The 26389-nt window shown below is 40.0% G+C and overlaps 1 protein-coding gene across 13 annotated transcripts in view; it reads left to right on the top strand.

The window, feature by feature from the left end:
* Positions 1 to 15664: 15664 nt before the first annotated feature.
* The window catches only part of PTPRD (protein tyrosine phosphatase receptor type D), a 502533-nt gene continuing 491808 nt past the window's right edge, over positions 15665 to 26389 (top strand). For 7 of the 13 annotated variants that reach the window (XM_057313437.1, XM_057313436.1, XM_057313441.1 and 4 more), the window contains exon 1: positions 15665 to 15950. The gene's annotated coding sequence lies outside the window, so the exon portion shown is untranslated. The remainder of the gene's footprint in view (positions 15951 to 26389) is intronic. The other 6 variants (XM_057313439.1, XM_057313440.1, XM_044386932.3 and 3 more) reach the window with 1 other exon arrangement.

The raw sequence follows: 26389 nt of genomic DNA, 5'->3' as shown, positions 1-26389 counted from the left end.
GACTCATTTGGTTTGATGACTATTCCCCAATATATACCTCAAGTGTGTTATTAATAAAACCAATCTCAGTGAATTTCTCCAGCTATGTCTTATGAGTTGTTTTAATAGCATCACATACATATGCGTGCGCACACACACACACACACACACACACACACGCACTCACACAGGCTCTCCTGGTTTAGATTAACCTGGTAAAGAACATTAGAGCATAAGTGGTAGAAGCCACAAGATCAGGCTTCTGTGCTTGGTTCTTTTACATATATTCTCACATTCCGAAGTACTGAAAAGAAGAGATTTATCAGTTAAGATACTCTGAGCTCCAAGTAAGAGAGAATCCAACAAAAATGTTATTTAAACAATAAGGACACTTATTATGTCATAAGAAATGCACGGGTAGGACTTCGGGATTTGTTAATGCATGGCTCAGCATCATAAAAACCCTGTGATCTTTCTACATGTCTTACACCAATTGTGAAAAGTGTGTATATTTTTCCTCCCTTCTCAAGGGCAGTGAGGCTCAGAGAGCTCAAGGTTAAGCTCAAAGTCACTCTGTTCATGTCTGAGCCAGGAGTTCAGCCCACACTGAGTTTAGAGCCTATTTTTCAAATCACAGTAAAATCATGATACACATTATAGATTTTAAACATCAAGAAGGAAATGAGATAATGCTTGTTATTAAACACAATGATATATATGAGCATCCATACAACTCGATTTGTTTATTTCATGACTATCAACTCCCTGTACCCGCTACACACTTCAGAAAATATATTTTGAGATGCTCATCTTATGCTTGAAATAGGGTTGCCCATGATCATAACATGTTAGAAATAATATGAACTGTGGCACAAAGGAACCAAATAAAGAGTTCCTAAAGTCATTCTAAAGTTTTCAGTTACATTTATTGTGTTTATACTAGAACTTCCAGTCTCAACACTAGGAAGAGCCAGGCAGGTGAGCAATTTTATCATAATTAACTTCAATACATTTAGTGATTGGCATTCTACTGTCTCATTTCATCATCCCCAAAACTGTAAGAGGTTTTTTTCCCTCCATTTTCACCTTCATTGTTTTCCCATTTCACAAATGGATGTCCACCTTCAGTGTGTCCATGTATGGTTGTACAGGTTGGGGACTGAACAACTGTATACCATGGCCCTAAATCTTCCACTTCCTCCTCATACCACTCTTGCTCCACCTGAAGGACTCTCCTCACCATCCATTAGAAAAATGTCCTCCATATTTCTGTTTTGAAAATTTCATTAGAATTACCAACTTAGGTCAGAACAAATATCCAGACATTTGCATCCCAACATTTCCTAGGAGGTAGGTTCTGAGTGGAAATTTCAAGTACATGATTTAATGTAGTCTGTACAATAGCTCTGTGAAATAAGTACTATTATCTTTGTTTTTACAGATAAAGAAATGAGGACTCTGGGGATTTCTACAGCTCACCCCATGACACACAGCTATTAACAGAGTTAGGGATTACGTTCTCTCATCTTCAGTGCAATTTCCACTATAATAAATTAGGGGAGAGATAAGAGTCTTTAAGAGAGCAAGGCAACTGAGTGGTTGGTCAGCCCGGAGGGGATTGGGGTCAAGGTAGAGAGAATGAGATGCTCAGAGGAGGCCTAGAGTGGAGAAAAGGGGCAATAGTCAGAAGACCAATGACACATATTTCCTACTCAGTGTTTTTTTTCCAGAGTTAGACTCTGCAGCTAGGCCACTTTCCTATTTATTCCAGTTTCATTTGGTGATACCCAAATTGGAAAATTACAAAAATAAGTATGTTCAACTGTCATCACATATTATGGGCATCTCCAAGGAACAAAGAACTTCCTGTTCTATATTGGTTTGAAAAGAAAGAAATAATATCTGGAGTTTGCAGTTGAAAGTTTTATATTTGGCAGGATGACCAACCACATGTAAGTCATAGGCAAGTCACTGAACCACCCACTCAGTGGTTTTATCAGCCATTAAATTGGGTAGTAAAAGGGGAATGTTATTAACGGGTTGGGAATTGTTGTTATTCATTCTCACATGAGGACAATGCAGAAATGCCTAAAGGAAACAAATGTTATATTGTATTATTAAAATGTTACCCTAAGTTTGAAAGTGATGCACTAAGAGAACTCAACATCCAGATGAGATGTAGTTTTACCCTAAACGATAGGAAGGACGTGAAGGCCCTGCCCAGTATGCTAAAGAAGGTAGTCGTATGTTTTAATGACTAGAATCTAGAAGATGGTGCTATTCTCGTGAGGTAGCTTGTCAGCTCAGAAAGCTTCCACTACCGATGGCCTCCAAGAGAATATTTTCTTTCTTTCCTCCCTCTCTTCATTTCTTGTCACTTATATTTATCTGCAGGTTTGTGGACCCGTGTGCCAAAGACCCGCAGGACCTGGTCTCCTGATCCTTCATTCTTTAGAATAAGCCACTATGTAATGAAGAAACACTTTTTTGTTACTATTTATTAAAGTTCATAGGGGAATTTTCAGGCCATATTAAGATGAAATAAGTAAGCATAAAGAGGAGAGAAAAAATAGAGAGACATTCGACAGTGGAATGGAATAGGCAATGGAATACCATCATTCATCATTCATTCATTCTTTCATTCATTCGTTCATTCATTCATTCATTCATTCAGAAGTCAACACCTATTTGTAATTGCCTGTTGTGTGCCAGGCACCATCCTAGCAACTAGGGATATCCAGGAAATCAACCTGTTCAATCCACCGTCTGGGAACTTAGATTCTTGTAGGGAAAAAGAGAAATAATAAATAATAAAAGCAACCACATAGCATGACAGCTGGTAATAATTGCTCAAAAGAAAAATAAAGCAGGGCAATAGGATCGACATGATGGGGTGTTGATATTTTAAGCCAGGGATCAGGGAGTGTGGCCATGTATATAAAGATTCTTTCATTCAATATTTATTGACTGCCTTTGAAGAGTTGGGTACTGTGCAAGATACAAGATGAATAAGACATGGTCCCTGCCCTCCAGGAGCCAACAGCTCAGTAGAGAATCTCGCCACCTGCTCCATTAGGCAGACAGATTAGAAGTCTCAGGGCATATTGCGGCAGGAACATTGTACACAGTGACCAATCTGAACAGATTGTAAGTATTCCAAAACTCACAGTGGTTTCCATAAAATAATTCTCACTTCAAGTAAACATTTTCAGTTGGTGAGTAACTCTATTTTCCACCGACAGCACTCATATTTGAGGGCTTCCTTAATGCATTGATGACTTGTTTTTCTGATTGGTTGCTAAGGATTGTTTCGGTCCTTATTGAAATGTACTTGCTTAAGTCCTCCAAAGCATCTTGGCCGGTTTCTTGTTGCTGTACTGGCAAATGCTTCGCTTCCTCCTGCACTGAAAAATTTGTTATTTCTGAAAAATGTGGACTGTCCCTGGATGGTTCTCATGAAAATCAAAGATAAAGAAGAAAGAATTACAGATCTTTTTTTTTCAAGTAAGGGTGAAGAACAGAACTTTGTTTCCACAAAATTTACATAAATGTAGGTCACATCCTGGATACTAGTTTTATCATGCTTTGTTCAGATACCTGGCTCAAAAGTTCCTGATTCTTCAGGAAGACAGAGAAAAGTATAATTATGGTCAAAATACTAGCCTGTATAAACAAACTGCTTTTCTTTTCTGTGTGTTATTAATATAGCCTCCATATCCCAAGCTTTACAAAGGTTGTAATAATATAACATTGTTAAAAAAGAAAGCTCAGTCGTGTGAGAGAACAACACTGAGCAGAAAAGTCTTTGTTTTCCTGAAGACAGAGCCTTTTTTGATAGGGGATGACAGATCATATCACACACAGTTGTTCCAGAGTATAGGAGAAAGATTCGCTGATCTCTGTGCTAGCACAAATGATGCCAATCCACTCACTCTGTAGGCTCCATGTTGGAACCTTCCTCCTCTTCACGGACTCTGTCACATTCCTCACCCTGCACCACAGTTAGAAGACCCAGGAGAGGAAATTATTTTGGCTAGGCTGAGACATAAGCACAGGTGGTACCACTTGTTATAAACTTTTCAGATTTTGTTGGGGCTGTGAGCCGACTTTACAGTGGTTTGTTCTGTCGGAGAAACAGAAGCAAGAGCTTTTGGCCCTAGCTGTTGATCGATTGTGCTGCTGCTGATTTCCACAGGTTGCCATCTTACAGAGGATGCATTTCTTCCCAGTGACAACTCAGGACCACGGGGCCAGCCTGAATCACTGCCAAAGATCCTTATTTCCTTAGGACTCCGAACAGTGCTTTTGGGCCATTCTGTCTATTCTGTGTTGGAGAAGTTTCACACCAAAATTTGAATTTTGTTGAGCTGTTTCTTTTTCGGCTGCACCAAGGTAAAAATCAGTTTGTGGTAAATTCAATCTTTTTCCTACATGTTGGAGTCCTTGCCATTGGTAAAGTGTTCACTCTTATCGTGGCCTCATTTGTAGCAGCTTCCAATGCTGTGATCATGTCAGCTTTAGGGATAAATAACAGACAGAAATTTTGCTATCAAAGTTACTTCCAAAGGCCATGAAAAGTCAATCATTAGATAAGATCAAGAACTTAGCTCTAAATATAAACTCTTTCTCAGCACTTGCAAATAATACCTCCAAAGTTTAACCCTAAATTCCCCATAGGAGCTCTGCTCTTCTCTAAATATTCTGTTTTCTAAGGATATCACTGAAGATGAAATTTACTCCATTGAATCTTAAATAACTGATTCTGTAGCATATTTGCATGTCACACTTTTTTGGGGGGAAGGGATAAGGTGCCAACAGAAAACGTCCATTTTCAGCTCTGTGAACTTCAATTCACAGAATATACTGCAATTAAGTAACATCTCAGAGTGGCCTTCCAAAGTGGGGAGAGTGTCCAGTTGTTCGTGGGTTTGGCTTAGGTTATGCTGTTTATTTGTTTGGGTTGTATGTTTTGAACATGTGCCCAGGGCTTTTAAAAAGAGTGATGGGAACATTTGTATGCATGGACTTGAAAGCGAGAGAACAGGCATTGCAGCACTTTAATTATGGCCCTAGCAACATGTGGACTTATTTGAGAGTTTCGGGGGTGTAAGACAAACTAGAAGGAAACAAGTGGTTTCCAATGGCATAGCTGCCTTTTCTTCTTAGCAAGCAGGAAATGGAAAGTGTAAAGCTTTTCTACCCTTTTGGATATCCAAAGATAGGGCAAACTGCTTTGTGTCCTTCTTTCCCAATATCCTTTTCACTTTGCGGAGCTATCTGAACATAAGGTTAGGTTCTGAGCCAGCTAAAGTAGTCATTTATATTAGAGTATATCTGAGTCACAGAGTATGATGTGGGTATATCCTTGCTCTCTCCTATCATAGTGTTTTCTTCAAGCCCAAAAGGACCAGCACGTCATGGGCTGCTGAACCCCAGAGAGAAAGTGAGAGACCAAATGTGTGTGTGTGTGTGTGTGTGTGTGTGTGTGTGTGTGCGTTCACATTGACGTCTTATGATGCTTAAGGCTTTCTATCGCCCAAGAGAAAAGAGCCAAACTCTTTGGAATCTTTCTTTTCACAGACAAATTTCCCAGAAACTGTAACCATAATAGCTGGACGGTTGTTAAACAAGAGAGTATAACTAAGGTTGGGGCGGTGAACCAAAGGAATTTGGAAAGTTTGAGAATCTAAAAGATTGGGGTGGTTGACACACACTTTCTTTTCCTTTAATTTTTGAGGATTTTTCCCTGTCTTGCATCTTCATTTCCAATCAAATGTATTTCATTCCAGACCTAAAATCAAAATCCTCTTCTCTCCAGTCTCTGTGTGGATTAGGAGTAATTATAAGGTAAAAATAACATTGTCTCCTTTCTTGAAATGCATACTTTTATTCTAAAGAAGGTTTATTGAGGGGTCTATTTGACCTTTTTTTCGAGTTCTATATGAGATGGTATTTGCAAGGTAGTATTATGCGGATCTAATGTAATGTAAGCGGGGGAGGTGTGGCTAGCTGAGAATATCTTAACTTTAAAGTTAAAAAAAAAAAAAAACACTGGTGGAGAAAGACACACACCAACACAAATAGCTCATGGCGATTCTCTTCCTGAGTATAACAGCTAGAACTAGTGGGTTCCCAAGTACAAGGCTGAAGCCGACTGAAATGTCCCAGCAGGCTGCTGAGTTTGCACTCCAATGTCCAGCAAATTTCATGTAATTACAGCTGCCTGCTGAAGGAGGCCTGTGGTCTCCATAGGCTGTTAAGACCTTAGTTGTGGCCAGAAGGGGAATAGGTAGGATTCAAGTCCTGCCACCAACGCCAGAAGCTAGGAGCTTCCTTCACAGCAAGGGCAACTGTTAGAATAAGCCAGCTGTGCAAAGCAAAATTAAAAAGCTTGTAGATTTAGGTAAAATAGTGCCACCTGTGATTTTCTCCCCCTTTTGAAAAGTAAGGAAGAAAGAAAGGCAAATCCTAGAAAAAGGGAGCTAGCCTCTTAAGAACTGCCAGAATCTGCTCAGCTGTACTGGGTTATTTTCCTAGGAACAATAAAAATCAATGAATTTGAATGGAGCTATCACCGTGGTTTTCAGAATTACCTGAAAAGCTTGCCAAAAAATTCTGACTCCCCAGAACTAGCCCAGAGGTTCTGATTCAGAACATCGAGCTCCATTCATGGGTCTGGGTCATGTGTAAAATGGGTGTTTTACCATCCACAGAATTATTAGGAGCCTTAAAAGAGACAGGTGTCTTGAAGTTCTGTGTGAACTGCAAAGTGCCACATAAATGATGATATTGAATAATGTGATGTGGAGAGTGTTCCTCATATTCGTCAGGCACTGGGCTGGGAACTCTCAGAGAAATAAAAGAAGTCTGCTATTGTTGTGTAGTTTGCATTCCTGATAGTTTTCTACTATTAGACTCACCAAGAAAACTTCCTTCTCAAGAAAATGAATTCCTTAAGCAAAAATGTGTGAGCACCGTTTCCTCAAAGTAGTAGCTTTGTTATTTCTAATTTAACTCTGAAAATAACACATGAATATCGAGACTCAACTGCAAATGTTTTCCAAGGAGAGGTTTCTGTCTTTCTGATCTTTCTTCTCTTTGTTTTAATCACAGGTTCATTGGGGGGTGGTGTGGTTGGAATTTCAGTTAAGTTGGTGGCATTTCTTCCTCTTTTAATTGAACTTGCAGCGGATGAAAATCATTAGGGAATGTTTGTATTGTGCTTGGATGAAAGGGTTTTCCTTAATACGTGCGCCTTGGTCACAGCACACATTCTTCGAATCCCTTAATAGTGCATAGTTGACATACCTCACACACACTGGAGGCCGGAATGAGTGAGCAGTGGGATGAATGGGCATACATAAAAACCAAGTCAAAGAAATGCTAAAAATACCGCCCCAGTATACGAAATTTGGGCTGTGTTTCATTTGTAGTGACTACTTAAAAATGGAATCCAGTCAAAGGGTCATTTCTTTTCCACTTATAAAACAAAAGTGATTTCACAAGGAATCCTAAGTTGTAAAACACTTTAGAAATAATCTAGTATAGTGATTTTCAAATCATGCTTCCTAGGGCTGTAAAGTAAGGTTACGCCACTGTGGCTAAACATTTGAATCACTTCGGAAGCTTCTTAACAAAATACGCTAGGAGCCTCATTCCCAAAGAATCCAATTCAGCTCATACACATGGTCCCTGGGCATATGTTTTAAAAGCTTTCCAGATGATTCTAACGTACAGCCAAGGTTGTGAACCTCCGTTCCAGGGATTTGGCAGTCCAAACATTTGGGCTTGTGATCGGTAAATGCAAGTACACTCCCTGGGGTCAATATAATAGAACGTATTAAATGGGGAAAATTAGGATGTACTCATGCCCCACAGAGTTCCCATTAATTTTAAAGAAAACACTAGATTTTGGAAAGTTCAATTAAACAGCATTCTATCATGTATTCCTTATATAGGACGTTCTGCAGATGTACAAAGTACACACTGATGATTAAGACCCAGTCTTTTTCTTAAAGATTTTACAGTCTTGCAATCTGGAAATATATATGGGTTTTGGCCTGTGGCAGAGGTATAAGAAAGGAATGAGTGAAACAAGGATAGATATAACTTTAATAAAAGGCAAGTATGTTATGGATGGCACAAGAAGGACTGAATCACAGACAAAACATTTTAGCTTTCAGCATTTGTTCTAATTTCTCATCTCTGCTTTCCCCAGCATAGAACAGGCCAAACTGAGCACTTTTGACATCCAAACTCTCAGAACAGCATGACTATAAGAAGGAAAAGCAAAGCCCATACCCTATTCCTTTTTACTTCCACTTGGTACAAGGTAGGATATTTCCTAGAGCCTGTGACTCACTAGGTAGGAGATCCCTCTGATAGATGGAAACAAGTAAAAAGCATGGGTGTCAAGTGTTCTTTTCAGGACTGCTTCTAGATGTCTGACTACTGGTTTCTTTGCCAAGGGGAAGGCAGAGAAAAACACCTGCTTGACTTGATTTGCTTTTGTGCTTCTCGAGGTCAAAGACTGTTAATAGCCCCATGTTATCATCCATTGATTCATTCAGCAGACATCTTTTGAGATCAGCTTATAGTCTGGGTTTTGTGCTCACTGATGGTGATATGAACAGTGGGGACAAGCTCAGAGCTCAATAGGGTACAAACATACACAATAAAAATATAGGCCGATACCAAGTAAGAAAAAGAAAGAATGGGAGAACAGAGGCAGAGCAAATTCATTCTACTTAGTGGACTGCAATAAGCTTTGTAAAGCAAGTGACGTTTCACATAAAAAGGGCAATTGACAACCAATTCATTTCCTCTTCCTCTCTTTTTGTCTCCATCCTTCCCTTCCTTTACTTCTTCAGATACTTACAGAGTTTCTATAGTGCTTAAAGCACCGTGATGAGAGTTTTTGGCTCTAATCAGACACTAATCTGCTCTCAAATGGCTGAGAAGGAACATTTGCTAAATATGCACACCCTGTAGAAATTGTTAAGTGACATAATTGAAGTGTAAGATAAGTAAAGATGTTTAAGACAAAGGTTCAAAAGCGACTTAAAAATTGTAGTCTTGAAGTTTTCGTTCCCATTCACTGCTTTGAAAACTGCTCCCAAATGTGTGTGGAAGTGCCCATAGCTACACAGGGGGCCCTTGCCATTATCTGCAAAGCCAGGTGAGACCTTGTGACCGGTCCCCGTCCAGGATGCCCAGGCCAGGTTTGCACTGGTCATTTGTAATCTGCAGCCTGTGAAGAGGCAGACTCACACGGAAATCAACTTGTGCTATTTCGCTTCTGAGTTTCTGAAAATCATTTTCTGAAACCCTATTTGAAAGACCCATTAGAAATAAAGTCGCGACTTCTTATGGCTTTCTTGCTAAAAATGGGAAAACTGAACTTGATTGGTGGACGCAGAAGACTTACAAGCTTTGAAAAACTGCTGTGCTGTGGGTTTTATCCTCGCTTTTTAAATTTTTTTTCCTTCTCTCTCTTCCTAACCATTGACTCTTGAAGCACATTGTTTCATGAAGGGGATTCGGCTTCCTCTACAGCAGTCGACTGTGAGTCAGTAACTTACTCTGGAAAGATAAGAGTCAGCCTCCTGCAATAAAATTTTAAACAAATGCTGCTTTACTTTTCTATCATTCTCTTTTTTTCTCTGTCGTCCTCTTAAACAATACAAACCTTGGTTGCCATGGAACCAATAATAACATTGTAGTTTAAAATATAACTTTATTTCCAGGTGATATCCCATGACATTGACATTCTGTAGATAGTGAACCCAACCTTTTCCTCTTTTAAAGAATCTTGTTATCCCTCCCTAGAAATAGCTGTGATTCATTTCTACCATGTGCCCCATTCTCTTGCTATTCAGCAAAATGGAGCCTGCTTCATCAGTTTCTGGTCTCTGTAGATTTCCCCTTTATTGAGTGATTAATTACTAGCTTTCTGGTGACTTCTTAATCTTTTTCAGTATTTTAAAATATTCCTTCATTTCGAAATTCTCTAGTGTAAGATACAAACTCTAAATGGAACATAAGTAACTGCAATTACTTTCCTCTTTATTCAGCTTTGCCTTTACTACCAAAGACATCGTTTGGAAAATGTATTAAAGAATCATAAAAGTTTAAAACTTAAAAATAAACACTAGGCAGTTAGTTTTGTCAATGAAAACATTAGCATTTAAAGGTTAAAGTGACAAAAAATGTGCTTATTCCTTACATTACTAACAGAGTGCTCATTTATATTAGCAATAGTTGTATTTTTAAAAGATGCTGCAAATACATAAAGATTGGTGGTCTCTGAATATTTAAACACAACAGATTTAATACAACAAAACCAAAGCACACTTTTATTGTTAGGGAATACTGAAACCCACTGCTTAATGTATGAGTTAATGGGACTTCTTGACAAATCACCTGTTAAATTTTAGCTGACAGCTTGTCATATATTAATTATAAATAATTGTAATATACGGCTATCATAATGCACGCAACAAAAAAAAAAAAAGGAAGAAAGGTAATTAGAGTATATCCTTTGTTTTCCCCCTTCATTTCTTGCTCACAAGAAAAAAAATGACCCAGTGTTTCACTTGGGTTGGGATAGTGCCAGTGGTTAATGGAATGCTCCACTCTCCTAAAGAATTTAATGGGAATATCCATTTGTCACAGCCGCATGCCGTAATCTCCAGTAGCAGAGCCAATGGAAAATAGCATCGTACCACAACGTCCTCTACACGCTGCAGGTGAGGGTAAAATGCAGCAGCGAACTGAACAGAGTCAGGGTAGAGGGCCTGGCTTTTCTAGGCCTTTCTTTAGAGAAGATACGGATTTCTTTTCTTTAAGAGAACAGCGCTGCCTGACAGCAACAAGAAATGCCGCCCTGGAGAAAAAGAAAGTGTCTTTCTTTCAGGTGGAGAAAAATGTGAATGTTTGCATAGCGTGTCTCAAAATATCTAACCACCTCTTTGTCTACTGGAAACCCCCTTGTTTGTAAAGAGACTTTGATTAGTGGAATCAGAAAGACCAGGATTAGATTCTTATTTCAATCACCAACTCGTTCTGCGTAGGAGCTTCCAAATCTGAAGAATGGGACTAAGAGCATCGAAACGTGCTACGTTACTGGTAGAATGCACAGGGCCATATGAATCAAAACACCAGCATGGCATCTGAATTACTGTCTTCTTTTCTTCTTAACAATTTAGATGGCATTATGGTGTATTCTGATTACTTTATATGTGTAGATCCTGTGTTCTCAAATGAATCAAACTATTGTTTAGTGAGTGTATTTAATATCTATTTTATCTCTCTCATGTCTCAGTTCTGTCTCTGGAACAAGAAATAAGCTACTGAAAACTGTTGTATGAATTATATTTGAAAAACTCTCTCAAACATTTTAACCCTTGGACAGACGAATAGTTATTTGAAGATTAAAACCATTAATTATAATTATTTTTTATTTTTTAAAAGATTTTATTTATTTGAGAGAGAGAACACATGAGAGAGACAGGGCAAGAGCATGGGGGGAGGGGAGGGGCAGGGGCAGAGATAGAGACAGAGGGAGAAGCAGACTCCCCGTGGAGCAGGGACCCTAGTGCCGGGCTCTACGGATCCGAGGACCCTGGGATCACGTCCTGAGCCGAAGGCAGATGCTTACCTGACTGAGCCACCCAGGGACCCAACCATTAATTATTATTCCATTTGTGCATTTAGCTGCTTATTAATGAAGTATATTGGACATAACTATAACCTATAGGAAGAGATCTCGGATACTCATTTCACTACCTTATGAAACTATCTTCAGAACATGTCACTTAAACCTATGTCAAGTTTCTCCATTCTAATTGAATTAAAAAAAACCCTGGTTCTTACAAAAAAAATATTATTGACAGCAAGTATTTGATTCCTTGGTTAATAATGTGTAATCAGAATAGAAATAAAAACACACGATTTGAAGTCAAACCGATACAGGTTTAAAATTCTAGCTTGGCCACTTGCTATCTATGTCAGCATGGCCAAATTATCCTCTTGGATCCTGTTTTCTCACTTGTACAATGGGGCTAATTATGCCTAACTTCCAAGGTAGTTGTTAAGACTGGAGACAAGGCAACAGCCTTGAAACTCTTAATCGCCAACCACGTGATCGAAACGTAAGCTTTACAGAACAATATTTAGTATATATAATGCACTTTTTTCTTTTCTTTCCTACTCTCATTTCTTTTGCTTAAAAAATTGTTCACAACCCACTAGGTTTGTGACCCACAAAAGGTCATGATATGCCTTTTGAAAACAGTGAGATAGCATGATGTTTAGTACATGATACGAGAGTAACAAATGATTACTATCATTGTCGTTCTGATTATTTTTAGTCTTTTAAAGATGTTTCATTATAGATGAGAATAAAATCTTTCAAGTACTTCTAGGAACTAACTCCCTTGGATGGGGTCCAAAATAGACTCATACTCATTGTATGCTGAATTATGCACTAGAGGGGGTTGTGCTATAGCAAAGTTCCTGTGTGCTATTCATAACAGAGGGTTAGAGCAGAAAGGAGCTAAGAAAATGTCTAGTCCCATTTCTTCATTTTTCTTCATTTAAGCATAGTTTTAAAATATTCTATATTTATTGCTCATTGATAAGTGGGAAAAACTGTTTGATCTAGAACTGGGAGGTGACTAGGAAGAGTTGGGGGCAGAGTGACACTGGGTCATGATATCCGGGTTTTGGGTCTGCTTCTGTCACCAAATAGTTGGGTCACCTTAAACTCTCAGGGATTCGGTTTCCTTACCTATAAGATTAGGTGATTTTAACAGATGACTAGCCCACCTCTGATGTTCTTTGACTTCAAATCTCCAAACAGTAAACACTCCAAGAGGTTATATGAGATGCCACAGTGTTGTTTTGTTACAAATCTGCTGTGAATGTATTAATATTTGTGTATGAGGTGGCTGTCTCAGCCCACCACTGCTCAGATGTGCAGAGTCGGGCTCCTCTGTTTCCTTGAACCCCTCATCCTCAGCAGCGTTGCCCTGAATAATGCTGGATCTTGTACAACAATAGCTCAGACTAGATAGTTGTCTTCTCCCACTGCTACTTCTTTCTCCAAGAAGTTTTTTTTTTGGGGGGGGGGAGGGCAGGAGCATCTAGGACCTCCTGGTGTCCGGAAAGTAGGGTCCTCAGGCTAATCTCACTTACTGATACTGCTCTCTCTCCTCTTCTTTCTGGATCCCTTTCGTACCTGTTTATCACTCATGTTGGTAATGATCACTGCTACATTCTCTAGGTAGTCTAACTGGCTACCAGCGGGGTAGGTTATTTCCTTGACTACATTCCCAGATGGCAGTCAGACTTCCCAGCCGGGATCTTTTAAAATCAGGTCAGATCTGGTCAGACCTCCTTAAAAGTGGCAGAGGGATGTGTGTCTCTCCACCAAATGCAACATAAAAGGATTATTAGGGTCTTAAAAACTTTGTTTTTTCCCCTCTGACAACCAACTTTGCAGGAGGAAAACGGGGCTCGCCAGTTTATGGAGGAGGATGTGGCAATGAGAAAGCCAAATCAGTTTACACCTTGAGCAAGAATCACTTGTGTGGAGGCTCAGATTTCTGAATCCATCCTTAGGGCACAGGGGCAGGGTTCCATCATACCTGTTCAGCCTTTTGGTTCCTCATGTCATCAGAAAGACTGGAGGGTAAACCTGGCTCTGGGGGAGGCTTGCACAGATAGAAACTTCTTCTTTTTACTATACAGCTAACCATAAAAAAAAAAGGACAAGGACGAGTCATGCCAGGATGATCCCCCCCCCCCAACCAAATTGCTGGAAAACTAAATTTAGCAAGACTCCTTGCAAAAATATGTAGTTTCTTTTTGGAGCACAAAAGGGGCAGAGGATTACTGACCAATCCTTCAGTGTGTTTCAGGAGTACAACATGCAGATGGTGGGAACAAATGGACAGCTTGAGACAACAGTCAGGATGCTGGAGCATTAGTCCGAACCTAAGAGGTCTGCTTACCTGTGCCCTTTCAAAAACAGCCTCCAGCCTGCAGGGATAAGTATGGTGTGTATGTGCTGGCCTGAGTGCAGAATGAGCAAGGGAGGTGGCTGGAGGCCCTGCCTTTACTTTATTTAACCTTTCTGACCAAGTTTCTAATAAAATTGTGGTAGGCCAATTGCCAATGGTGGCTTTCAGCTGCTGACTTTTTCCGCATGCTGGAGATCCTGTGAGGAGGAGTGAAGAAGGTTAAAATGTGCCTGTTAGCTAACAATCCATCCAGTGTGTTCTGTGGATGAAGGGTTCACAGATGAAGCTTGTGTAGCGGAACAACTGAGTACATGTCTAGGGAGAGGGTTTTATGGTGTTCTTCAGAGAAGCGGGGAGCAGTGAATCCTAAAAACAAGTAGCATGGAAGCAAGACAAGAGTTATCCCACTAAAGTTGATTCAATAATTCCCTTTCTTCCTTTCTGACTCCAAAGTAGATCCTACAAGCATCCCGGAATAAGACGGCCAAGGTGAACTGGGGCGGACACAAACTGTCTCATCAACGCGCGCTCCTTATATTATTATAACTGCTTTGAATGGGGGCGCGATCAGCATTTTTCCTCCAGTGTGCGGGGATGAAGCACCCGGGTGTGCATCTCTTAGGATATGAGTGAATTTTTTAGAGGGGGTCTTTTCTGGCCTGGTGGATGGATGCTGGAGAGTGACGTCACCCCGCCCCCTCCTCTGCGTGTGTGTGTGTGTGTGTGTGTGTGTGTGTGTGTGTGTGGTGTGCGCCTCCTTCACCCAGCTCTCCTGCCTGCCCCTCCTTCGTCCAGCTCTCCGGCCCTTTCAGTGGGTCAGTGGTCCAGATTCAGGGATTCGCCAGCGGGCGCAGCGGGCCTGGCTCTCCCTGCGCCCGGGCGCACCCACACTCACACTCTGGCGCTGGCAACGCGCACACACAATCTCCCAGCGCTGGGGCACCGCGATTCCGTGGGATCCCCAGCACGATTACGAGGATTTTAGAAATCACCCAGACAAGGAAACAAAGAAAGAAGCTTTCCAATCACTTTCCTGAGCTTTTTCATTTAATTTCCCCACCAAATCACCTCGCCTCCAACCATAACCACCAGGTTCACGCCAGGTCCAAAGGCTGGGCTGGACTGGCCATCCCACCTCCTGGCTCTCGACTCCGCTCGGGCCGGTCTCCAGGCTTCGCCTCGCCCCCTCTCCCCCGCTTCCCCTCTTTCCCCGCCGGCCTCAGTTTCTGATTACCTCTCGCGTGCGCTTCACTTTTGGGGGGAAGAAGAGAAGAAGGGGAGGGAGGCGCTGAGGGGGGCAGCCGAGTTGCTATTTGTGGCCAAAGAATCCTCTTTAAAAGAAGCAGCAGCAGGAAGGAGGAAACGAAAGAAGCGGAGGGAGGAGAGGAGACCCGGCCCCGGACCCCCTAGCCGCGAGCAGCGGAGCATCGAGGAGCGGGAGGAGGAGGAAGAGCAGGAGGAGGAGGGAGAATAGACACAGCGGCGGCGGCAGCAGCCTGCGAAGCGAGCGCAGGGCGAGCAGGAGGAGCGGGAGGAGGAGAAACCGCCGCGGAAGCCTCCGGCTCAGAAGGGCCAGGAGGACGGCCCGGGAGGAGGAGGAGGAGGAGGCGGAGGAGGAGGAGGAGAAGGGGGTAGGGGTGGAGGGAGGGCGGGGGGACGCGCTCCTCTGGATGCTGGATTTCGGGTTTTTGGACTCACTCGCTGACTCTCCTCCACTTCCTCGCTCTGGACTGGGCTGGCCGTTCTAGGGCCCGGGCGGCGGCAGCGACTGGGGGGGACTCCCGCGGCGGTGGCCGCAGCTCCGCGGGATTAAATTGGCCGCCCAGAGGCGGCGGCTAGGGCAGGCGCGGGCTGCGCGGCAGTGGCGGGGCGCGAAGGCGCTGGGGAAAAGTGCTGGTGGCGGCGCGGGAGGCGGTGGCGGAGGCTGCCCGGAGCCAACATGACCAGGTAAGTCTCCGAGTGACCCGGTCCGCCCCCCTGTGCCCTCCCCTCCCTGCGTCCCGGGCTTGCCCTGAGCCCGGTTCCGGCAGCCCGCGCCTCCCGGGCCGGAGCTTCACACTCCCGCGTCCGCGAGCCCAGCGCCCCGGCACCGGAGCGCACACAGTTTGCTCTTCTGAACCTCCTTGGGCAGAGGTCCTCCCCTGCACGGTTCGCTTGTCGTTTAAAACCTCAGACCAAGGGAGACGGGCGATTCTAGAGAATGAGGGTGTTTGTGTATGTGTGTGTGTTTGTGCGACCCCGGCTCTCTCCTCCTAGGGTGGGTAGGGTATTGGGGAAATGGAGGAGCTGTGGGGCAATCCGACCCTACCCAGGGTTTTTGCCTCTGCATGTATCTATGTCTATCTATCTATCTATGTATCTATCTATGTATCTATCTATCTATCTTCTTCTTCTTTTTTTTTTTTTTTTAAGAGGCAGTGATTACTGTTTTAAGGAGGGCTGGTTATGGTGAGGGGGCGAATTCTTTTTCTTTCTTTCCTCTGAACTAGTGGGGGGAAGGAGAAATAGCAGGAATCAAAGTCTACTCGGCTGCCATAGAGGAGGGGGATTGTTTTGGAGACCTTTCCATGGCAGAATCAAAGATCCTAGTTCTGCTACGGGAATCTGCTGTTCTTACTCATTCTGTAGGGAAGGGAACACAGAATTTATAATGAAAAATCCAAGTTGTAGGAAACAATTTAAAAAGAAAGCCACAACAAACCAAAGGTTCTTGGGCTTTTCTATCGATTTATTGTAGCTTTTACGTAGGCATGTAGAAAACTTGAATTGTTTATCTATGAGGTTGATTTTCATTTAGAAGCATTAACAAATGAAGTCAGTTTTCTTGTGCTTAAAAAAAAATATATCTTGAACACTAAAGTGTGAGCTTGTCTTTCATTAATTGGTTGTTCTAGGATTCTGAATAGTAGTTCAATTCTCCAAAACCCTGACTGTCACATCTACTTGTATTGTTTCCAGCTCTCCTCCCTGCACACGACTTGCCGAATGTCTCTGTTTTCTAAAATTCTTGGAGTGATCCCCCAAGACCAAGCTACAGTTTGTGCCTTAAGCACCCAAGAAGATTCCCGAGGGATCACTCTTCCTGTATTTTCTCTTAAAGTTTTTTTTTTTTTTTCCTTTTAGATGTGTATAGACACAGTGGCAGTGACTTAACAGAGCTTAGCACACTCATTTTGAGCCTCTTAGAGACTGGTAACTGCTTTGACTTGAGATAGATTTGCTGTTGGACTTCCAGAGCTACAGACATGGACCTTTCCCTTTGATGTGTTCTTTCCAGCCATCCTGTAATAACACGCATATGGGGAGTTAGTCCAACCGTTCATACTTTTGACTATTTTGGCTATTCTGTCTGTTTGAAAGTGTACACACCCACTACTCAACTTGAGTAAAACCAAGGTGATGTACCAGGACTTGAAATATTCTGATTTAAAGGAATATTTAGATGATACCGACCTAAAGATTGTTTTATGTTGGTAATATGATATCCAGGACAATGCTTAGTGGATATTATACTTATTTTGAAAGCATATTCTGTTATATGCCACAGATAGATATTATTTTATTGACTTAGCAAAGAGAATAAATTTTCAATGCTAGATGTCCGAATTCTTGAGGTAGACATCCTAAATGGACATTGAAAGAAAATTTCCCTACCTCCCACCTCCCATAATTATGTACTGTACTTTGCTTTTCAATGGAGCTAGCAATTCTGTGACAGATTTTTAAAATTCACCCTCATGCTATCAGCTATTATTGTACTTTCAAAGTGTGAAATTGACAAGCTGGTCAGTTTCATGAATTCAGCTGTCAGATTGTGTCCAGTTAAAAATTGCTAAAAGCTGTAAATGTGCCTGCCTGGAATTTTCTTTTGTAAAGGAAAGACAGCAAGAGGATGAGGATTAAGGGGTGTTATTAATTGTACATCCTTTAAAATAGGTGCACTCCAATGTGAGTTTTATCACTGGCTGTCCTTGGGAAATACATGTCGATTTCTACTATTTTAAAAGTGGCCTTCAGTTTGTATCAATATTTCATTTAAAATAGTGAGCGCTTTACTTAGAAATTATCTGTTCTCAAAGCCCTCCGTATAATAAATATAATAAGAATGAAATTCAAAGAGGAAAACTGTCTCTCAAATATATTTTAATATATTTGAGTAATATATCACTTTTTTTGTAATGACATGTAAAGAGGTGGATGTTAAGTATTTTATTGTGGAGGTTATGTAACACAAATTCTTCCTGGACCAGTGCAGTAGTAGTTACTAAAGTAATGAAATGTGGTGATCTACTTTAATATATATGTATTTTGGTAGATAACCATGAAAGTAAAACTGATTAAAGTATTAAATACAATGACTTGATTTGCCTTTTAAGAATGACATTCATGTAAAGCCAGAGTATCTCCAAGTGGAGAACTGAGAATCGGAATCCCCTTGTCTGCTGCTGTTCGCTGAGCCACTAGGGGCCTGTATAACTGTTCTTATATCCAGGAGATACCCTTGTATGGCAGATGCAAACCCTTCCTAGAGAGACATTTAAAAAAAAAAAAAAAAAAGGTAGGCAGTCCCCTAAGTTTTTGTTTTGTTTTTAAACTATTAAGTCATGTTCTAGTGTTAGCCATAGACATTGATTGAAGAGTTTTTCAAGAACATTCTTTACAGAGCTTCTCTGAACTATGGTGGTGTAAGGTGATTTTTTCATATAAAATTTGAAACAAAAGAAGTATTTGTGTAAATTCATATGTGATCCCAGATTCCCAGTGTATGTAAAGGATAAACAAGTAGGGACATTAATAACTTTTTTCTTGGACTGATAAGGATATTATTTGCATAATGTAGGGTTAAAGATAAATGAAGCAGAATTACTTTAAGGAAAGTGTGGTCACAGATTGATGGTGTGATTAAACTCGCTTTGTAAGTGCTGTGCAAGTCCGTATGGATGGAGAATTTGAGGCTCCGACTCCAGTTTAGTCAGCACTTGAGGGACCTGAACTGAAGATGCTCTGTACATTTTTAAGTGTCAGTTTCACAAATTTGAAATCGACCAGCCGTGGCAATCTTGATAGACATTAGGCAATAAGGTCAAGTATACTTACACTGTTCTTTTGTTGATTTTCAGTTTTTCAAACTGACAAGGGTGACTGTTGGTAAAAGAGCACACTACCGGCATTTGCATATTGGATTTCCTTCAGACCCAGCTTGATTTATCAAGCCATTAAACAATTCCATTTTTAAAAAGATGCCGTGGATAAATAAGGATTCATTAACACAATCACATATGAAAAGTGCCATTTCAGGAAAGATGGATTTCTTAAGGTGATTTTGCTTTAAGACTACCCGTCTTCAGTTTCAGCTGTGTATTTGTGGGTAGTCTGAGAGGTGAGGTATGTGTGTGCTCTAACTTGTGATTCTGAGAGCCTCAAACTTTTAGACTCACATCTTTAAATCTATGCACTTAACCTTTGCTCATGGGTACCCTTTCAGCTCCCCCAGAGTTCCTGGTTATCTCAGAAATGAACTTTACCTTTGACATAGTGTGTTCAACTTAGTGACCACAGAATATGCCTTTAGGATTGGTATTACAAGATATATGAAGTGCTAAATATACAGATGTAAATATTCAGTTTTCCAGAGTACTCAAAGAATGTATTATAATTTTTCCCCCTATTTCCTTAAAGGGCCAGTAGTTTTTAGTTGAAAAGTTTAGTATGAGAAAATAAGCTATATTTTAAGCTAGGCCTACTCTGGGTGCCGTACTGCCTTATGGAGTTATTTACCTTTTCTTTGTGCTGTTCGGTTTCTTTGAAAAATTCATTTTGGAAAGCTACTTACTTGTGATGACAAAAAGGCAATGTGCAGCCTGAAGCAAAGTCAATGTTTAAAAACATTTCTTTTTATATTACTAATGATTTGCCAAGAAAGAGCGAAGAGAGGAGTTATTCTCTCTGTGCACTACAAGATTGAAGATTCCCATAGAACGCACCATCTAAGAAATCTGGTAACGTGGAAGAAGATGGCTTAGAAGGAATTTGTCAGTGAATTTTATCCAACAAACATCACTTGTTTAAGCTTCTGTAATTTCATAGCACAGTGACATTTCCACCAAAGGATCCGTTTGTTTGGCGATATGTTTTCTATATAGATAATCTTATTTGCTTCTAATTAGTAGTTGATAACACTTTTAAAATTTCATGCTTGGCTTGCATTTGTTTTGACAATTGAAGTGCCCAACTCCCCCCCCCCCCATTTTTTAAATAAAAATGTGTTTCAGCTCTTCACAATGAAGCCCTTAAAAAAGATAGCTGAAAGAATATGGCTTTTGCTCTCTGATTGTTCATTATATGAAATTACAGCCTTAGATGTAAAAGTTCAGCATTTTGTTTGCGTCATAAGTCTTGGGGAGGTCAAAGAGCAAATACTTACACGTTATAGCAGTCTCTGACCTAATGCAACCTAAATAATAAAGTCGTGACAGTGGTGCTAGACTGAAGCATTAATGAAATAGAATTCTTATAAGCCGTATTTCACAAAATTACATTTAGGTCCTCTGCCCCTCATTTCCCCTTTAATAAATTACTTACTTGCTTTCATGTAATCAACAGTCAGTTTGCATTTTCTTAACCTTTTAGTCATCAAATATTTTTAAGACTTAGACATTAAAGTAATTTAACTATTATATCCACATACACGGCCATATTCTCAAAGCAATGTGTTGGGGAAAAAAATGACTAAAATCGTGCTTGTAATGCCCTGCCTTCTCCCTCTCCAGATAATCCATTCAGTATCTTTCTGTTCATTATTTTCTATTTGATGCTGATATATGTAATTGGATCATGTCAATACTTATCAGTTTGTCTATAGCTTTTTAAAAATTACAGAAAAACAGAACAAAACTGAACTTTTTATTCACTTTTTAACCTTTACTGTCCCTCAAATCAAATTCCTGTGTGTCACAGATCAGTAAATTAAATGAAAGAACTGACGATTTGGACAACTGATTTTGTCTGTAAGCCAGCAGATCAGATGTACCAATAGATAAGTAATCCTGAGACAACTTAGATGATCCTTACTCCCCACCTGCAGCAGGCAAGCCTCGCTTTCCTTTGCAAATGACTGCTCTTAGGTGGCAGGCTCTTCTTTGGCTCCTTCAGCATATGTAACAAAATACAAAAGCAAAAGCAGCCATGTGAGGCTAGGCTTTCTCCAGAGTCTTTGGATTTTCACCGACCAGAAACCCTGTTTAACTTTGACATTCAGAAAACAATGTCAGGAGCGTTGTGACCTTCACCACATTGCTATTTACTGGATTTAAGCTCTGTAACTCTTGTCAGTTTCATGAAATTGATTGACTTTATAAATTCTTAATTGTCTTTTTTAACGACAGCCTTTGGGCTATATTCCTTAATGCAGAAGTAGCTAACTAAATTGAGATTGTGAATTACATTGAGAAAACAGCACTTCTCAGTATTGTTTTGGGATGAGGAGATATTGTACTTTCAAATATATAAAATGATCATCTGTAATCATTGGGTCACAAGTAATAAGAGACTTCTACTTTAAGCTTCAGTAAATCAACTCCTTTTATTAACAAAAATTTTTGTATTAGTACTGATTTTATAAATAATTGAAAATTAGTTCTTGTTTAATCTTCTTTAATCCTACTGGTATATAATGTATATAAATGTAATGTTAATGATGGTAAAATCTCCACTGACTTCTGTTCCTTCCTTCCTCCCTTCCTTCTTCCCTCCCTCCCACCCTTCCTCCCTCTTCCCTCCCTTCCTTTCTTCTCCTTTTCCTTCTTCTCCTTTTGCTGCAGTGAAAAGAACATAAATTTGATGCAAGCAGAACTGAATTTATACATTAGTTTTGTCACTTATTTGTGGAATCTTGGGGGAAGTTATATAACATTTCAGTGTCTCAGTTTCATCGTCTATAAAGTGGAGAAAATAACCAGAGATATAATGACGATCCAATTAGATAATAAGAATTTGTCTCATTTTTCATAAAAAAAAATCCTGGATGTAAGAGTTATGGAAGGAATATGTTATATTCATTAATGCTAGTTTCTCTGATAGAATTCTGCAGTCTTTAGCTATCTGCTATAAATTATTGCTACCTGACTTAAAAATTAGGACTTTTTGGTTATGGGTGTTTTGTGTATCTTTGTTCAGTTTGCACTCTGTTTTGTACATGGTACCATTACTATAGATGCTGGAACTACAGTTTCTTTCCAGCATGTTTAGTGAAGTCTGTATACATCAGTATGTCATGGGACACTATCTCAGAAAGCTTTTAAAGCAAAAGCTAGAAATGATTTTACCTAAAATATACAAAGAGAGCATTTTGCTTAAAAGTCAAAAATGTATTAATAGCTTCTTGTTGATATTTGATGTGGAGCTGCAGTCTGGGGGAAGAAATGTTTAGAAAAGCACTTAATTAAAATCCTGAACCAAAAGAATTGCTTTTTTTTTTTTTTTCTTTAAGGGTAGTGCATCTTAGAAAGCTCCTTAGCTCTTTGCCCAGTGCAGCTGTCCTTCCCTGAAAGATCAGGTTTCAAGAGCAATGATGGATGGTGGGTGCCTGTAGCCAGTTGTGGGGTTTCTACTGAGGTCAAATGTATTGATGGAGGATAGGAATTTACTGCCTTCTGTCTCTCCCTAAGATCTGCCAGGATAATTTCACAGAGAAAAATTAGACTAGACACATCAAATGCTGATCCAGTGTCCCATTATAGGTCAAAAAGACATTTGTTTTCAATGTTTAAAATATTTTTTTCTTCCATTCCCACTTCCTCACGTTCTATCCCAACTGAAGGGACTTCTTGAGCCTGTGCTCTAATGGTTCCTTACTGCACAAGTAGACCCTGGCCTCTCTGTAAAAACAACTCAAATACTTGCAAGAGTGACTTGATTGAAATATTATTAAAAGATTTTAAGAGAGAAACAAAATATGTCTACCAGTTTTCATGTTTCTGTTTTAAGTAGTTCAGTGTGTTTTTTAGGTACATGGTTTTATATCTTATTTTAAATGGATCTATCAAGATTATTTGGCAAGTTGTGAATAATAGTAGTCTATTGGAAATGACTTCAATATTTTGAATCCACTTACTGTCCAAGGAATGATTTTCACTTTTTTCCTGGGGCGAGGGTAAGGGACTGAACTGTAGTATTTTTAGAGGAATAAATTTTGGGAAACATCTTCCATTTGAAATATCCGATGGATGGTAGTTGTTCTCTCTGAGTTCTTTCTTTGGCACTTTTTTCATCAACATTGTTTCCTCTTTATCTGATGATTTGGCTTCTGTGTCTCCATCTTCATCCTAAACTCTTTTATTGTCATGTTATCTATGGCCCTTTTCAGGTCGCCATTTATCTCGTCTTCTGTGATATTCCTATCCATCTCTCACAGAAGCAATAATTTCTGCATAGATGACCTTCAAAATAAATTTCCTAACTTCTTAATGGAGTTCCAGACCTGATTTTTTATCTGATTGTTAGATGGTTGAGAAATAGAAGGCTCTCCTGTATTCCACACTCTGCATTTTATAAGCCTAAAACATTATCTTCCATCCATACTCAAATCGACTTTTTTTCTTGGTACCTCATCATCTGATCTATCCCTGCACTAGAAACTTGGGCGTCACCTTTATCTCCTCCCTTCCTTGCATTCTTGTCCCCATTCAATTTTGCAGGTTTGATCCCTGTAGTCTCTTTTAACCTTATCACTCCGTTTCCACTGCTCCCTTTCCTGTGTTGTTGACACGCTTAACACACCATTCATAGCTGCCTAGGTGATCTCTGTGTTCTCACACTTCTCTCAGTTTTTCCTAAAAACTTTCACTTTCTGAAATGCCAACCTTCTCAAGCCTGCACGCTCAAGTGCCGAATCCTCAATACAGCAGTCAAAGCACTCTGCAGTTGAACCCTAACCTGCGCAGCCAGCAGGCTCCCTCACACAACTCGGGTGCTCAGCCTCCTGCAGTGTTCAGTGTCCCTGCCATTAGGAAGAAGACTGTCTCTGGAATCCCCTTTTTTCTACCAGCTGCCCTGCCTTGCATCCCTTGAAATCCTTCTAATTATTCTCTCATTTTCTAATTCTCAGCTCAAGTACTGTGCCCTTTTCTTTGAATTTAGTTTGAGTTGAATTTAATTGAAATCACAAATGTGAAGAATGATTGTTCATTTGAAACCTCTTACGATGCTTAGGACACTGAGATAGGTAAAAACCAAATTTCTGTTAATTTTTGTGATATTGAAAGTACAGTAGCAGTGGTTGATGTGTTAATCCGTATGAGTGATAGCTGCTGGAATTTGCTGAGTACGTACGCTGTGCCAGGCATTCAGTCCAGGTACCAAGTTTAATCTCTAAAGTAACTGCGTGTAAGTTTGATGCTTTTATTATCACCAGTTTATTTAGGAGGAAACTGATTCATCGAGAGGTTAAGTGACTTGCCCAAGGTTGCACAGGTAGAAATAGTAAAGAAGGAACTTCAAGCCAAGGTTTTAAGTCAAGCAATATTACAGTCCCAACTCTCATCCACTCCAGTCTTAACTCTCAATATATGCTTGTGTCTATGGGATTTTTAAAAATTTATTTCACATATACCAGGCAAATAAAACCAAATTCAGGAAGAATCTTAGCTGTTATGTAAGTTGTCCCCCCATCATTTTTAATGAATTTCTTCTGCTCTATCTCTGATTGGGACTGGAGGCATTGTGGTTTTTTGGATTTTTTTATACTTAAGTTGTTTGGACTAGATGGCCTTTTTGTGGCAGTCGCCTTCCAACACCAAAATTATAGGCTTTTCAGGCCAGTGACACAGTGGCCTGAGTTCTGGAGTAGAAGTGGTTAAACAAAATGTTTCCAGCAACAATAGTTTTTAAAAATCACAAAGGCTGGCATTTTCATAACTGCCCAACAGGTAAGGCATCAAAACATTTTTATAAAGAGAAATATGGATCCGGCAGGATTATCTGAAGAGCAGCCTCCCATCAAAGAAATGAAATTATGCCAAGTGACTGACATATCTGCATTCTATTTATTGGCAGCCTGCCCTACACAGTGGTATCTGGGAAATTTAGTCAATTATAATGTCTCTTCTAAAATACTCTATTTTCACTGCTTACCTGTTAATTTCATTATCAATAACAGATGGATGATTTGATAAGTTTTTCTCCATTTAATCTATTTTGTGAAGGTTTAGCTTTTTTCTTTTTTTAATGAGGCTTCAGAGGCCCATTTCTGATTAATTATGATTTTATAAATAATACAATATAGGCTGTACATTTGTTTGATGATTTGGAAAATTATTTTTTCTCTGCCAACAAGGCACCCTGTTTTAAATCAGACATGGTACATAAAATAAAGTTACATGGAAAATGCTCTGGACTCTTTTGGCTCTTACAGAATGTCAACAACTAAGTGTTCTTTGCTCAGACTTCTAGAATGCTTCTCTCAATCACACACTGTCTTGTTTAGCCATGTTTTCCTATGAGTTTATCTATGAACACAGCCTCTGAGAAGCCTGGAGAAGGGTATCCTACCTTCTCTGAGCACTGTGTAGTGAGGGTTCTCCCCCAGTTACAATCTTAATGCATATGTCCTGATGGTAACAGTTATAAATTAAAAACAACAATTTCAGTAACTGTTGTTATGCATATTCAGGTACTACCAAAGACATGATTGCCTGAATGCATTTGAATCTGATTTTATTGTTATCCAGACTCAACTTGATCAGATTTAGTTTTACCGAAAAAATTAAGAAATCTATAATTTAAATTTTGATTTAAAATTTGTCACTTAAAATCTGTTTTCTCTAAATAACTTGTTATCCCAAGTATACCAAAATTAACATTAACTTTCTTTCAACCAAATTATTCACTATCTTCTGATATGTTTGCTGACATCGGTTGGCAGGGTCCCCATCATCTTTTGCCTGGTTTGCAGCCTCTCTGTTTAGTTGGGAACACACTGTTGTTGCTTCTCTGCTCTGTAGCCAGTGTGATCTTTAAGAAACTCAAATCTGAGTTTCTCCTCCAAATATTCTGATGGTCCCACATTTCCTTGAAATATGCAGCCAGAGTCTCCTGGCCCTTCGTATCTTGACTTCTGCCTTGTTTCTTGCCACCTTGCCATTCTTACATTCATTTTCTCTGCTCCCTTTGTCCTACCCTCAATGCGCGCACATTCCAGCCACATGAAAGTATCTGCTGTTTCCAAGATGCACTCCTCTGACTCTTCCATCTGTAATTTTGAGCATGTCTTCTCTCTTCCATGTGTAAAGTCCCTTCCCCTTCCGTTTTCCCCCGGGTCTCCTCTTCCTTCAAGTGTTACCTTGGCTGATAACTCTTCCAGGAAGACTTCCCATTCTCCCAAGACTGGA

The sequence above is a fragment of the Ursus arctos genome, unplaced genomic scaffold, assembly GCF_023065955.2.
Source record: "Ursus arctos isolate Adak ecotype North America unplaced genomic scaffold, UrsArc2.0 scaffold_18, whole genome shotgun sequence".
Taxonomy (NCBI): Eukaryota; Metazoa; Chordata; class Mammalia; order Carnivora; family Ursidae; genus Ursus; species Ursus arctos.
Note: the sequence above shows the minus strand (reverse complement) of the source record. Positions and strands in the feature narration are given on the sequence as shown.